The sequence below is a fragment of the Camellia sinensis genome, chromosome 6, assembly GCF_055761805.1.
Source record: "Camellia sinensis isolate YWXY chromosome 6, ASM5576180v1, whole genome shotgun sequence".
Lineage (NCBI taxonomy): Eukaryota > Viridiplantae > Streptophyta > Magnoliopsida > Ericales > Theaceae > Camellia > Camellia sinensis.
Window position 1 is genome coordinate 94,813,289 of NC_138966.1, and position 14,127 is coordinate 94,827,415.

A 14,127-nucleotide genomic window follows, 5' to 3' on the forward strand; every position below is an offset into this window, starting at 1 on the left:
TTTGTATTAGTACATATTTTGATGTGAGTTATTAATACGTGTATGTATGGTTTGTTATGATGTGCCATGTAAGCACAGCTCTATGGACAAAGTTTTAAATTTTGCTTCCGTTTGGCCCCCTTTACTCTGATGAGTTATGTCCGGTTTGGTTTGAGGCCGTAGGTAATCTCATGATTACTGGCCGGTTATGTCCTTAACCCTTGGGGGCGGGTTCGGGTCATGACAACCACTTTCTGTACAGTAAAGAAAAGATCAAGTATGTTGATGTTGCCAATGCCTTGGTAAATAATGAGTTCAGAAGGAAAGATAAATCTACAAACAGGGACTCAGCATCTGAGGCATTGACAGTCAGTGGCAGGACAAATAACAGAAGATATACAGGGCGAGGAAAGTCTTGCTCAAAATCTAGAGGGAAATCATCAGATAGAAGATGTCTTGCAAAAGACGAGTGTGCTGCTTGTCGCCAGAATGGGCATTGGGCAAAAGATTGTCCCAATAAAGACAAAAAAGAGAAAAAGTTGAACGTTGCACGAGATGGAGATAATGGTGAAGTATCAGCCTTCATAGTTTCATCATATGGCCAGTCTGATGAATGGATTCTAGATTCTGGATGTTTCTACCACATGTGTCCTAATAAGCAGTGGTTCTCGAGCTTACGAGAGTTCGATGGAGGAGTTGTACTGATGGGCAATGACCAAGCTTGCCAGACAATGGGGATTGGAACAATTCGACTGAAGATATATGATGGAACAATTAGAATTCTTGAAGATGTTTGGTATGTAACAGATTTGACAAAGAATCTCATCTCAGTGGGAGTTTTAGACTCCAAAGGTTACAGAGTAACTACGGAAGGTGAGTCCTCAAAGTTGTTCGAGGAGCATTTGTTGCAATGAAGGGTACTCGAAAGGGAAATTTATATTTCCTAGACGGCTCTACAGTCACAGAGAGAGTGGCTGTCTCCATCAGCTCAGAAGATGATGTATCAGACACTTCCAGACTTTGGCACATGCACCTAGGGCATGTCGGTGAGAAGGCATTACAAAGGTTGGTAAAGCAAGGCCTGTTGAAAGGTGCCAAAACAGGGAAGCTTGAGTTCTGCGAGCATTGTGTACTGGATAAGCAAACAAGAATCAAGTTTGGTACTGCTATTCATCCTACCAAAGAGATTCTAGACTACGTTCACACCGATGTATGGGGTCCTTCCAAGAATGCTTCGTTGAGAGTTAATCACTACTTTGTGTCGTTCATTGATGATTTCTCAAGAAGAGTATGGGTTTACACAATGAAGCATAAAGATGAAGTATTACAAATCTTTCTTATGTGGAAGAAAATGATTGAGACCCAGACAGGCAGAAAGATCAAGAAGCTCAGATCTGACAATGGCGGGAATACACATCAGATCCCTTCTTTGAGGTTTGCCAGAATGAAGGGATAGTGAGACATTTCACAGTTCTTGGAACACTGCAGCAAAATGGAGTTGTAGAACGCATGAACCGCACTTTGGTGGAGAAAGTCCGGTGTATGCTGTCACATTCTAGATTGAGTAAGGCATTTTGGGGCGAGGCATTGAACTATGCTCGTCATCTTGTTAACTGACTACCTACTGCAGCACTAGATGGAAAGACTCCCATGGAGGTATAGTCAGGAGTGCCAGCTATTGATTATGATCAGCTACGTATCTTTGGATGTCTAGTATATTTTCATGTTGCAGAATCAAAGTTAGATCCTAGAGCCAAGAAAGCTGTCTTCTTAGGCTTTAGTGATGGTGTCAAGGGATACAGACTCTGGTGCCCTGAATCAAAGAAAGTTGCCACTAGAAGAGACGTTACCTTTGATGAGTCTACAATGCTGAAGCAATCAAATCCTCAAGAAAATGATGAAGCATTGAAGAAGTCAATGCATGTGGAGTTTGAGACTCCAGCAAAGACTATTAAGCCAATCAACTATCCTAAAGAAGTCTCAGTAGATAGCTGTGAAGAGAGTTCAGATAAAAATGAAGATCCAGAGGCCCCACAATAATCAGAACCCATTGCAATTAGGAAAGGAAAAAGGATTACTAAGCAACCCGGTTGGATGACCGATATGGTAGCCTATGCACTTCCAATCATTGAAAACAATGTTCCTCGCACTTTCAAAGAAGCCGTGCAGAATGCAGAAAGTGTTAATTGGAAGGAGGCTATGGATGAAGAGATTGGGTCACTTCACAAGAACTAGACTTGAGAGTTAGTGCAACTTCCAAAGGGAAAGAAAGCAATTGGGTGCAAGTGGATTTACACCAAGAAGGAAGGCATCCCAGGCAAAGACAACATCAGATTCAAAGCCAGATTGGTAGCTAAAGGCTATGCCCTAAAGGAAGGAATAGACTACAATGAGGTATTCTCACCTGTTGTGAAGCACACGTCTATTCGTATCTTGCTAGCTTTGGTTACACAGTTTAATCTCGAGCTCACCTAACTCGACGTCAAAACTACCTTTTTACATGGAGATCTTGAAGAGGAGATATACATGTCCCAGTCAAATGGTTTCAAAGTTGCTGGAAAAGAGAATTGGGCCTGTAAGTTGAACAAATCGTTGTACGGATTGAAGCAATCCCCGAGACAGTGGTACAAAAGATTTGATCGGTTCATGATAGAGAAAAAATACACAAGAAGTCAATTTGATCATTGTGTATATTTCCGTAAGCTTCCAAATGGGTCCTTCTCTATTTGCTCTTATATGTAGATGATATGTTAATTGCATCAAAGAGTAATGAGGAGATTGACAAACTCAAGGCACAGTTAGCAAGAGAGTTTGAAATGAAGGATTTGGGAGAAGCAAAGAAAATTCTTGGCATGGAGATCAAGAGAGACAGGAAGGAGGGCACGGTTCATCTGACACAAACTCAATATTTGAAAAAGGTATTAGATAGATTTGGCATAAATGGGAAAACAAAAGCTGTGAGTACACCATTGGCCCCTCATTTCAAGCTCAGTGCTTTGATGTCTCCACGCACAGAAGAAGAACAGAAGCATATGGCACAAGTTCCATATGCAAATGCAGTTGGTGCATTAATGTATGCCATGGTTTGTACAAGGCCTGACATCTCACATGCTATGAGTATGGTAAGCATGTATATGCATGATCCAGGAAAAGATCACTGACAGGTAGTGAAATGGATCCTAAGGTACATACATGGCACGGTTAATTTGAGATTGAAGTTCGAGAGAGATAATCGACTTAGGCAGAATTTGGTTGGATATGTGGACTCAGATTATGCTGGTGACTTGGACAAACGCCGATCAACAATAGGGTATTTATTTACACTTGCTAAAGGGCCGGTGAGTTGGAGGTCAACGCTTCAGTCAACGGTGGCTTTGTCTACTATAGAGACAGAGTACATGACAGTGACGGAAGCCTTTAAGGAAGCTATTTGGCTACACAGGTTGATTGAGGACTTGGGTATTGTTTAGAAGCACGTTGCGGTGTACTGTGACAGTCAGAGTGCCATTTGTTTGGCAAAGAACCAGGTTCATCATTCCCGCACTAAGCACATTGATGTCCGTTTCCATTTCATTCGAGAAATTGTGAATGAAGGAAATATTTTGCTTCAAAAGATTAGTACTGCAGATAATCCGGCCGATATGCTCACAAAAGTGGTTTTTGGGATTAAGTTCCAATATTGTTTGGACTTGGTCAATATCTCTCAGAACTGAGCACCTTCGGGTGCATGGCAGTGTTGATCGATCACTATGTTGGATAAGAGAATCCTCACCAAGGTGGAGATTTGTTGAAGATTGGGCTAAAGATTCAGCCGCGAACTACTCATGTGGGTTGAGGGGGTGATTTGTTGGAGATCACCTCATGTGAGGAGTGATCTCTTCTCCATGTGAAGCCAACTAGCAACACAGCTTGCCAACCGACAAGTCACAAAGGTGGACGACCACTTTTGTGAAGGAACAGGCTGGCCATGTGCAAGGCCAGTCAACTTCTCTGCGTTCTCTTGAGTGTATAAATAGAGAGGCTAAGGGCAGAGTTGATAGAGAGAAAAACTATCAGTGTATTGTTTCCGTTGTAATTCTTCCATTTCTCTCCATATAGTGAAATTCGCTGCCCATGGACGTATGAGACTTGCCGAACCAAGTTAAAACTCTTGTGTTATTGCTTGTTTGTGTTTCCTAGTGTGCCCTTAATCCCCAACATGGACACCATCTTTCGAATTATAAGATTTAAAAGAAATTTTCATTGGCAAGTACCCATCTTTTGGAAGAAATCTTCATTTTTATTGACTCAAAATTAGCCTTTCGCAACATTTTCAATAAGAAATTCTTTCCATACATACTCCTATTTTGTTATTCATTTTTAATGTTATGCATTTTTTTATCGAAGAATTTTTAAATCACAATATGCAACTTTATCAAAAACAATACATTATATTATCATAAAAATGTATAATTTTATTTTTAGACAGCGGGTTGTCTCCAGTTTATAAAATGGATTGGACCGTATTATTGGGGCCCATAGAGCTCACCATCGGTCCTGAGTCGATAATCCGAACCATTCATTTTTTAGATCACACTACCATGAAAACCCCTCTAGTTTGACAATGGAGAATTCATTTCACGAGCTTGTCTATAGATTGGGAAAAAAAGATTAGAATTTATCTTAAATTTTGAATCAAATGTCAAAATTTATTTATGAAATGACCCAACAACACAAAAATAATAACCTACATGATGATGAAGTTTGGCTTTTATTTAAAAAATAATAAAATTAGTGAAATTATTAATTGAAATATATTTTTAATATCATTAAAAGCTGTTAATTGACTTTATGATTTATTAATAAAATGGGCGATTTGTTATGAAATTAAAAACCTCAAGGGATACAATGTAATTTCCAGAACCACAAAAGGCGAATCGTATTTTAATCAAATCTTGGGAAGTGTATTTGTAATTTACCCTTTATTTTAATTTGAGAGTTTAACTTTAAAAAAAAAAAAAAAAAACTTAATATAGAAGTTAGGAAAGAAGTGATTTTAGCTTATACTTTATGATTGTTAACTTTTAACTTAAATAAACTGTACCAAATATGACCATAGATTTTTTGTATTTAGAATTTTTTTTTTGGACAAAGATAGTATTAATATGTTAATATAGTTTGATTGCAACTGAAAGAATTTATCGTTGTTCTAATAACTTAAACATCTAATTTTCCCTTTACCACACTCTAAAATGTAATTACTAGGCTACTAAGCCAAACCCTAATATCTTGTATTTAAGATTGAATCCCATATGATCATGACTCATAGAGGCGATGAAAAAGGGAACAAAAATCATTTCATGCCATGAAAGTGATTCGTACCATCAATTTGCGCAGATGGCCGGGACCCATTTAAATGAATGACCTAATCAATTTGAGATAACATTATGCCACTGCAACGTATGGCAGTGAATAATTTACTCGCAAAGCAACCACAAAGAAAGTTCCTATTTCACATTTTAACTCCACCCTCCAAACCCCTTTAACTGGACAAAAAAAAAATGTCATCTCTTAATGACCCCACTATAATCCGAATTTCCAGCGCGGCCTTTCATGATGTGATTTGAAAGGCTAGTCCTCGATCACAAAAACAATTTGTCGCTGTTCATGATGTGATTGAATAAATTTTCCACTCACAAACGACCACTGTCTGGACATTAGTTTTTATTTATTAATTATTATCTATAATTATGATCACGCAATGTTTGTGACACACTAAAAACGAACTTCCAAATTTCTAATCTTATATTGTTTCTCTATTCTTTCCTTTCTTCTCTTCTTTCATTTTGTCATGGGCAACGATATTGAAGTTTCAAACTGTATTACGTTTGGATCCTCCTGTTTGCAAAGTTTGATGAACTGTAGGAAAGCTTGTGCGCACCACCATGGCAATGGTTTGGAACAGTGGCTTGGAACTTGTTGCACCACCATGGCAATGTTTTTGAGAAATAAATGGAATAACATCAAGGGCTGGGTCAAGGCACTGTTGAGTATCATTGTACGGTTCTCAAAGAATACTTGGACAAAAGTAGGTGACATTTTACTTCTTCAATATTATTGGTAGTTTTTTTTTTTAAAAATGATTAATGTAAAGAGCTAGTCTTATTCATGTACATAACAGATGAAGGAAATCTTTACAATTGATTGAATGGTTGCCATTTTAGCACTTGGAATGGAGTTTGCTTCTGCATTCATGGAGCAAATCTCTAGTGCAAAAGAACAACAGCCAAAGGCGACAAATCATCGAAGACTCTAGGTTATGGCTCTTCTTGCCACTGTATTTTCACTTCTAGGACTAGTCCTGGCACTGCTTGAGATGATATATAAAGGACTAAGTTCCAAAAGATGGATTAATTGCAAATTTCTGTGGGTTAATATTGCTTTTGCCCTAGTTCAAACAGTAAATTCTTTAGTACATTTTATTTTTCTACAGTTTTATGAAAAAAATGACCCCATCAAATTTTCATTCCTTTCCATAGTATTTGCACTCATCGTTGTTGTTTCAAGGTTTATTCCTAATCACACCGACACAATTGAAGCCCATCTTTCCCATAGCAATCAAACTCATAATGTTATTGAAGAGAAAGTTGATGGAGAGAACCATGATCAACTGCACATCAATGCATGAACTTTGCTCAAGTTCTCAGTTTTGATTTGACAACAAAAGAGAAGAAGGATGTAACTGTAAGTATTACTGTGACTTTGTTGAAGTTTCATCAATGATTTCTCTTTCACTCATCATATATATCTTCATAGATGATTATTATTATTTTTTACACTATCTTTGAAGTTAATTATGAGGGAAAAAAAAGTTTCCTAGTTTTATTTTGGTGATTATAAAATACTAGGCCCTTGTTAAACAACTATCTATGCATGCACCATCTTCATCAATCTTCATCGACAACATCAACCAATGGCCGATGCCATGCGCATTTTTCATGGCGGGATTAGGTGCTCTTTTTTTTTTTGTTAAAGGAGTTTCTAAAAATACACACTGCTACATAAAGTCATAGGCTAAGCAAATAATTTAACACAACCCTTAAGGATAGAACAACCTACAAGGCCAAAAACAAGAGGACATGTTTCAATCTTGTTTAGCTCTTTTGGTGTAATAATACAACCGATTTGTTTTCTTTTAATGAACTATGGTAAACAAGGTCACAACCTTGTCAAGATTATCATTTCTCTTTTTTTGCTAATAAAAAAATGATTTATCATTCATGGTGTGAAGCAGGCATGATTCCTATACCCTTTGAATTGGATAAGAGCATCAGGCTCCCATCCAAGAGCTAACTTGGCCATGGTAGGTAGTTATTTGGTTATGATGATGATCGATCCAGTTTCATAAATAGATGGAATGGAAATGTTAATTTTGTGAGTAATGATTGTGAAATAGTCACAACAACATATGGTTTTAGATTTTAATGATGTGCTACAAACTTATGATTAATATCTGAACACGAAAGTGTGCAGTTCCACCCCTTCTCCCATGCTGAGTCACAGATAGTGCCTTGAAAAGCATGAACGAGCCACATGACTTTCATTCCAACCATATTGTAAATCTTTTGTTAGTCACACTGATACAATTTAACACTATAGTATCTAACTTGCACCCCATAGATTCCTGAATATATGTAACCTAGTCACCCTATTTCGTCTTAGAGTTTTCAAAAACAAGTTTTAAAAATTTTGAGTTTTTAATTCGAATTTATTTTAATTTTTAGTGAATTTGAAAATATTTTAATCAATATTTATATTTTTAGATCCAATTAATATAAATACATTTAAAAAGTATAAAATTTATTATAAAAATCTTTTAAAAATTCATTAAATACTACAAAATACAATATATATATATATATATAAATTTTGTACATTTTTATATTTTTTCATATTTATTTAATTTTTTAAATATTTCTTTACAAATATTTTATTTTTTGTAGTACATCTAAATTAGATTTACCAAAAAAATTGACCCAAATATTAAAAAAATTTACTAAAAATAAAAAATACAAATTGAAAACTTAAAAATTGTTTTTAAAAACTCAAAACCAAAAACCAAAATTCCTCTTTCGTTTGTTGTTGTTGTTGTTGTTGTTGTTTTTTTTTTTTTTTGAGAACTATAATTCATATACAAATTTACCATGCAGTTCCTAACATAATATCGTTTTTCCTGTGAACTTGATTCATTTCGCCGTTGCACCAATATTAATCCCTACCCTTGCATTCACATAACATAGAGCTTAGTTTGGAACCCTTACATTCTCGGCACACACTGTTTTTGATACTAAAGTACAGTTTAATACACATGCATCTTATGTAAACTCCGGTGCTTATGTCGCTTTGGCTGCTTATTTTCTGAATTTGAGCTTTGTTCTATTTGCTTCAGGTGTTTATTTTTGTTTGGTTGGCTCATTCCCAACTTTGTTTTTAATCTTTTGGGGTTTGATCTTCCTTTCCCTTTTGTGATGTTTTATTATTTGGGAGCATATTTTTAAGAAGGACCACCTGGGTCTAGAATGTTTGACGATCAACCAAGGTAGTTACTAACCACGGTCTTGCAAATGTAGACCAAAGTCTTGTACATGAGTGGTTTAATACTGCACATGTGGCTTTATCACTTTTAGCGGTCTTGTTGTGGATTGAGTCGATGCAATCCTACTTTTTTTCTTTTCTTTTGCTGATGGATTAGCTTCTAACGCCTTGTGATTTATCTTGATATCTTGTATCACGTACTCTTGTTAAGAACTTGTACTTAATTTATTTCTGAAGCATGTTAATTGTTATCTTCATGCGAAAACATTGCTTATGTACTATTTCTTGAAAATGATCCCAAAGTTGAAAATTTGCGTGACACAAAACAAAACTTCATAGAATTAACGCTACTTCAGTGATTAAACTATTTACTGAGAGTGTTCTTATCCCGCTATTTAACCATTTCAGGTAGGAGAGCTTGAGGAGACTTCGAAATTGCTTTTTTGGACTTTTCAGCGTATAATAGAATACCACTTGTACATGAAGACTTATTCTAGCTATGTCATTTCTTTTGAGTTGTATAAATGTTTTGTAAGTGGCCGTGCACCACGCCCTTTTGAGGTGCGTCCATATATCAGATTTGACATTCCATATTGATTGTGAATTATTGGTTTATAATTTGGTAATCAATCATTTTGCCCACAACTTATTAGATTACATTTTATTTTACCGAGGAACATATCAAAGGACTATAGAAATCGAAATGACCAAATTGGAATAATATGTTGTCAAATATAGACTGATTCACTAAACTTGGAGCCGCCAATCCTAACTCCATGTTAATTTATGCCACTGATCTGTCACAATAAAAAAGCTTCGTTTGAGAGTTTAAGTACGAAAGAAAAGGTAATGTATACTCATACCAAATAGATAGTTGGGTCTAACTGACCGAGCCTTGGATTGCAGTAAAGGTTAATGATATATTACAAAAATTGCTTTAGTTTAAAGAGATTATAAAAATTAAAGGTAGCAAAAAAAAAAAAATTCCCTCAAAAAATTGAATCTCAATCAGCGAGGATTAGTAATCAGTGAGATGGTGTTGCATTTGTGAATTTGTTTTGAATATAAAGCCATCCATGAGTCTACTCTATTCCAGATTTATTTGATATCTCCATCCAATACAACGAAAATAGTGAATTCATCACACAAAAAACCCACGCTGTATTGTGTCCTCACAGAAAAAATCTATTTTAATGGACTTCATAAAATGGTTGAAGTGTCCTTTTTTTTTATTGCAAACTATGTTGAAGAATTATTGACCAAATTCCCCTTATTTGTTTCAACCCATAAATCGTTCTTAGTTGTCACTTGAGCAGTTTTCACTGGTGGCTAATTATTTTGAGAGAACCCAAATTTTCAATTTTTATTTTTTATTTTTTATTGCCAGCGAAAGAAAAATTCATTGATGTAACATAGAGTATAAGGAGCATATAAAAATTATATCAAAAAGCCAAGAGGGCTAAAGAGGGCATCAGCATCTAGAATCATATCCCAATCCCAACTCGGTTGGCACATGCACTCAAGCCAAGCATACGCTATGCCAAAAAGCTGACATTGGAAAAAACCAGACCAAAGCTCAATCTTCCCAAAAATTCTTAACGACTTCATCTAGTTTCTATAGTGAATTTCTAGATGTTGTTCAAATTTTGAAATTAAATAAATAGATTTATGAAGAAATCAAATTATATATATACTAAGAACACATGCTAATAATTACAACTAAATTTCAACAGAAATAGACAGAACAATAAAAGGGTAAAGAGACGAAACCGAAGCCTGCACGGAAGCAGTTTCCTTAAAACAGATTTCGCCGCCTCACTGGTCGAGTGCTTGAGGAATCCCGGCGTCTGTCTCCCAGGATACGACGGTCAAAACCAGCTACGGCAGAAGCACTCTCTGTCTAGCTTAGCAAACAAAACAGTGGCAGCACTCTCTCACTGTAGGAACTTTCAGGCAAACTGACTTGTGAAATGGAAGTAAAAATTTCTGTGTTTGAGACTTGACAGGAGGGTCTCAATTTATACATGTATAGGGGAGAGAGGAAGAGCCTCCAGCCTTTATGGCTGTTCATAATGCACCATTAACCTCTGCAATAAAGGCAGGAGTTACAAACCCCATTAATGCAGGAGTTACAAACTTCATTACCTTTTTTCCATGAAGCTAACTTCATGAGGTAATTTCTCATTCAAATCTCAATGGTTTTTGGCCATTCTATCTGTGGTGTAAAGATCTCAATGCAAAGTATCTACACCCACTTGGACCCAACACAATAGATGGTTGGGACCCACTTTAATCTTTAATTAAAGTCACCACACTTTAATATTAAATTAAAGTCCCCAAAAATCATTTTTTCCAACAATCCCTCACATGAATAAAAATTGACCGGATGACTCAACAAACGAACACCGTTCAACACTAAAGACTCTGAGAGAGAGTACAACGGACTAACCCCGACATCAGAGAAGGTAGCTTTTGGCTTTGAACCTCTCCCAGTGAAAACCTATCGAGTTTACTGGCTGATCAGTGAATAAAACATCTTGAACTACTCTGTCGTTTATGTAAACTAAGACAATAGATCTCACACGGGAATTACTTCTACCACCATTCTGTTCTCACTGGTGTGCCCTGTGTGGCCCTGGACACTAGCCCGGTTCAGCGAGTGGTTTCAAATAATCTTGGCCTGCCCAATTCTTTTAGAAGCGGCCCCACTTCACACTCACATAGGTGACTCTACTTGAGTATCCTGCTATACTCAGCTCAATAGCTTAACACACTAGAGTCATTAAAAGCTCAGCTTAACCTCTACACTTGCAGGTATCACTGATAGAAGGAATGGCTGGAGGTTTAAACTCCTCAGTGACATACCACCGTTACACGCAATTAGGTTGTCCCATTGAACCTAGATCTTGGGATCTCCAGTCAACTAGGTTGGGTTTCTATTCCGGTAACTTCCAAAGGCCTCAACCCCATTCCTTTTGATGATGTTTCGACTAACACTCGATTTAACCCTTTGGTTAGCGGATCCGCAATGTTGTCCTTAGACTTTACATAGTCTATAGAGACAACTCCATTCGAGAGTAGTTGTCGTATGGAATTATGTCTACGACGGATATGTCTAGACTTTCCATTATACATATTACTTTGTGCCCTACCAATTGCAGATTGACTATCAGAATGAATACAAATAGCAGGCACAGGTTTGGACCAACTTGGAATATCTTCAAGGAAATGGCAAAGTCATTTAGCTTCTTCCATTGCTTTATCCAAAGCAATAAACTCTGATTCCATCGTTGATTTAGATATACACGTTTGTTTGGAAGATTTCTTAGACACCGCTGCTTCACCAAGAGTGAACACATATCCACTAGTGGACTTTGAGTCTTTTATATCTGATATCCAATTTGCGTCACTATAGCCTTCAAGCACTGCTGGATATCGAGTATAATGCAGCCCATAATCCCGAGTGTAGCGTAAATACCTTAACACCCGCACAATACCCTTCCAATGAGAAGCATCGGGATTACTTGTGTATCTACTAAGCCTGCTAACCGAGTAGGTTATATCCGGCCTAGTACAACTCATCAGATACATTAAACTTCCAATTACCCGAGAATATTCTAACTGTGAGACACTTTCATTATTATTCTTGGTAAAATGTAGACTTAAGTCTACAGGTGTCGATGACACACTCGTATCTGATCCACTAAACTTCTCAAGTATCTTATCAACATAATGAGACTGAGATAGTACAATTCCGTCAGAGATTCTGGTAATCTTAATTCCCAGAATAACATCTGCAATGCCCATATCCTTCATGTCAAACTTAGAGTTTAACAACTTCTTGGTAGTTTTGATCATTTCATCGTTACTACCTATAATGAGCATATCATCAACATATAGACACAAAATGACATAACCTCTGTCAGTGTCTTTGACATAAACACACTTGTCACATTTGTTGATTCTAAACCCATTTGACAACATTGCGTTGTCAAACTTCTCATGCCATTGTTTAGGCGCTTGCTTCAAACCATACAAAGATTTGACAAGTTTACAAACTTTCCTGCTTTGCCCTGGAGCTGAAAATCCTTCAGGTTGCTCCATGCAGATTTCTTCATTCAAATCTCCATTTAAGAAAGCTGTCTTTACATCCATCTGATGAATTTCTAGATTGCGCAAAGCAGTAATCGCAATCACCATCCCAATGGATGTTATCCTAGTAACAGGTGAGTACGTATCAAAGTAATCCAGGCCTTCTCGTTGCCTGTACCCTTTGATAATGAGCCTCGCCTTATACTTGTCAATAGACCCATCGGCCTTCATCTTTCTTTTAAAAATCTATTTGCAGCCTAAAGGCTTACAACCTGGAGGTAAATCTACCAACTCCCAGGTGTCGTTCTGTAAGATGGAGTCAATCTCACTTTTGATCGCTTCTTTCCATAATGGACTCTCAGGAGAAGTCACAACTTCGTGGAAAGTTTGAGGTTCGTTCTCAACCATATAAGTTAAGAAGTCTGGACCAAAAGATTTGGATATCCTAGCCCTTTTACTCCTTCTGGGCTTATCTAAAACCTCAATTTGATCATCACCTGAATCATCAATATGATCATCCTCACTAGCAAGCTCATCAAATTTCTCCAAAGACCTTGGAACCCTTTCATGGGTTCGGCAAGGAAAAATGTCTTCAAAGAAACATGCATTCCTTGACTCCATAATGGTATTCCTGTGTATGTCTGGAATTTCAGACTTATGTACAAGAAATCAATATTGTAATAACCCTCATCACTGCTTACCGATAAACATTGATTACCGTCAAACTGAACTGATTAAAGTACTGAACTGACTGACTGAAAACTGGAACTGAATTGACTGAGTCTATCTGTTTAATTGTGCATCTATCTGTTTGATTGATTATTTGATCTGTTCGTGTTTTAGTGTTTAAACTGCTAATTGAAGGCCTTATCGGCGGCCGAACCGGGAATTGATTGATGTTTTATGATCATCATAATTAATGTGATTTTATGGTATAATTACCTGAAAACTGATTAGGTATGATTAAATTAGATTAAAATGAGTTAAATTGCAATGGTTGCCGTAATTACACAAATGCCACTCTAGTGGCCCACTACTTGGACCTTTTTGAGACTTGATTTCACTTAGGAGCAACATTTGATCAGCCTTTTCCTTGAGTTCCACCGAGTAGAGAGAGAGATGAGAGCTTTAAGAGAGAATTGAGTTCATGTTTGTGAATTGGCTTGTGAGACTTGAAGGAAATTGAAGTGTATTTGCATATTTGAGCTCCCTCACTCCTAATTCTACACCTAAGGTAGATCATTCATCTTCTTAATTGTGTCTTTGAGTTGTTCTTGCATGGTTCATGTCTAATTGTAGAGCTAAGTCATGAATTGGTTCATTAATGGTGAATTGAAGCTCACTTCATGCATGTATGTTTGAATTAATGAGTTTTCGAGTTGAATTCATGGTAAAATGGTGCATGCATGTTCATAATTTTGTAATGGTCCATGTTTTCAACTTGTTTTGGGATCAAGTGGCTCCTTAGAACATCAAATTGGA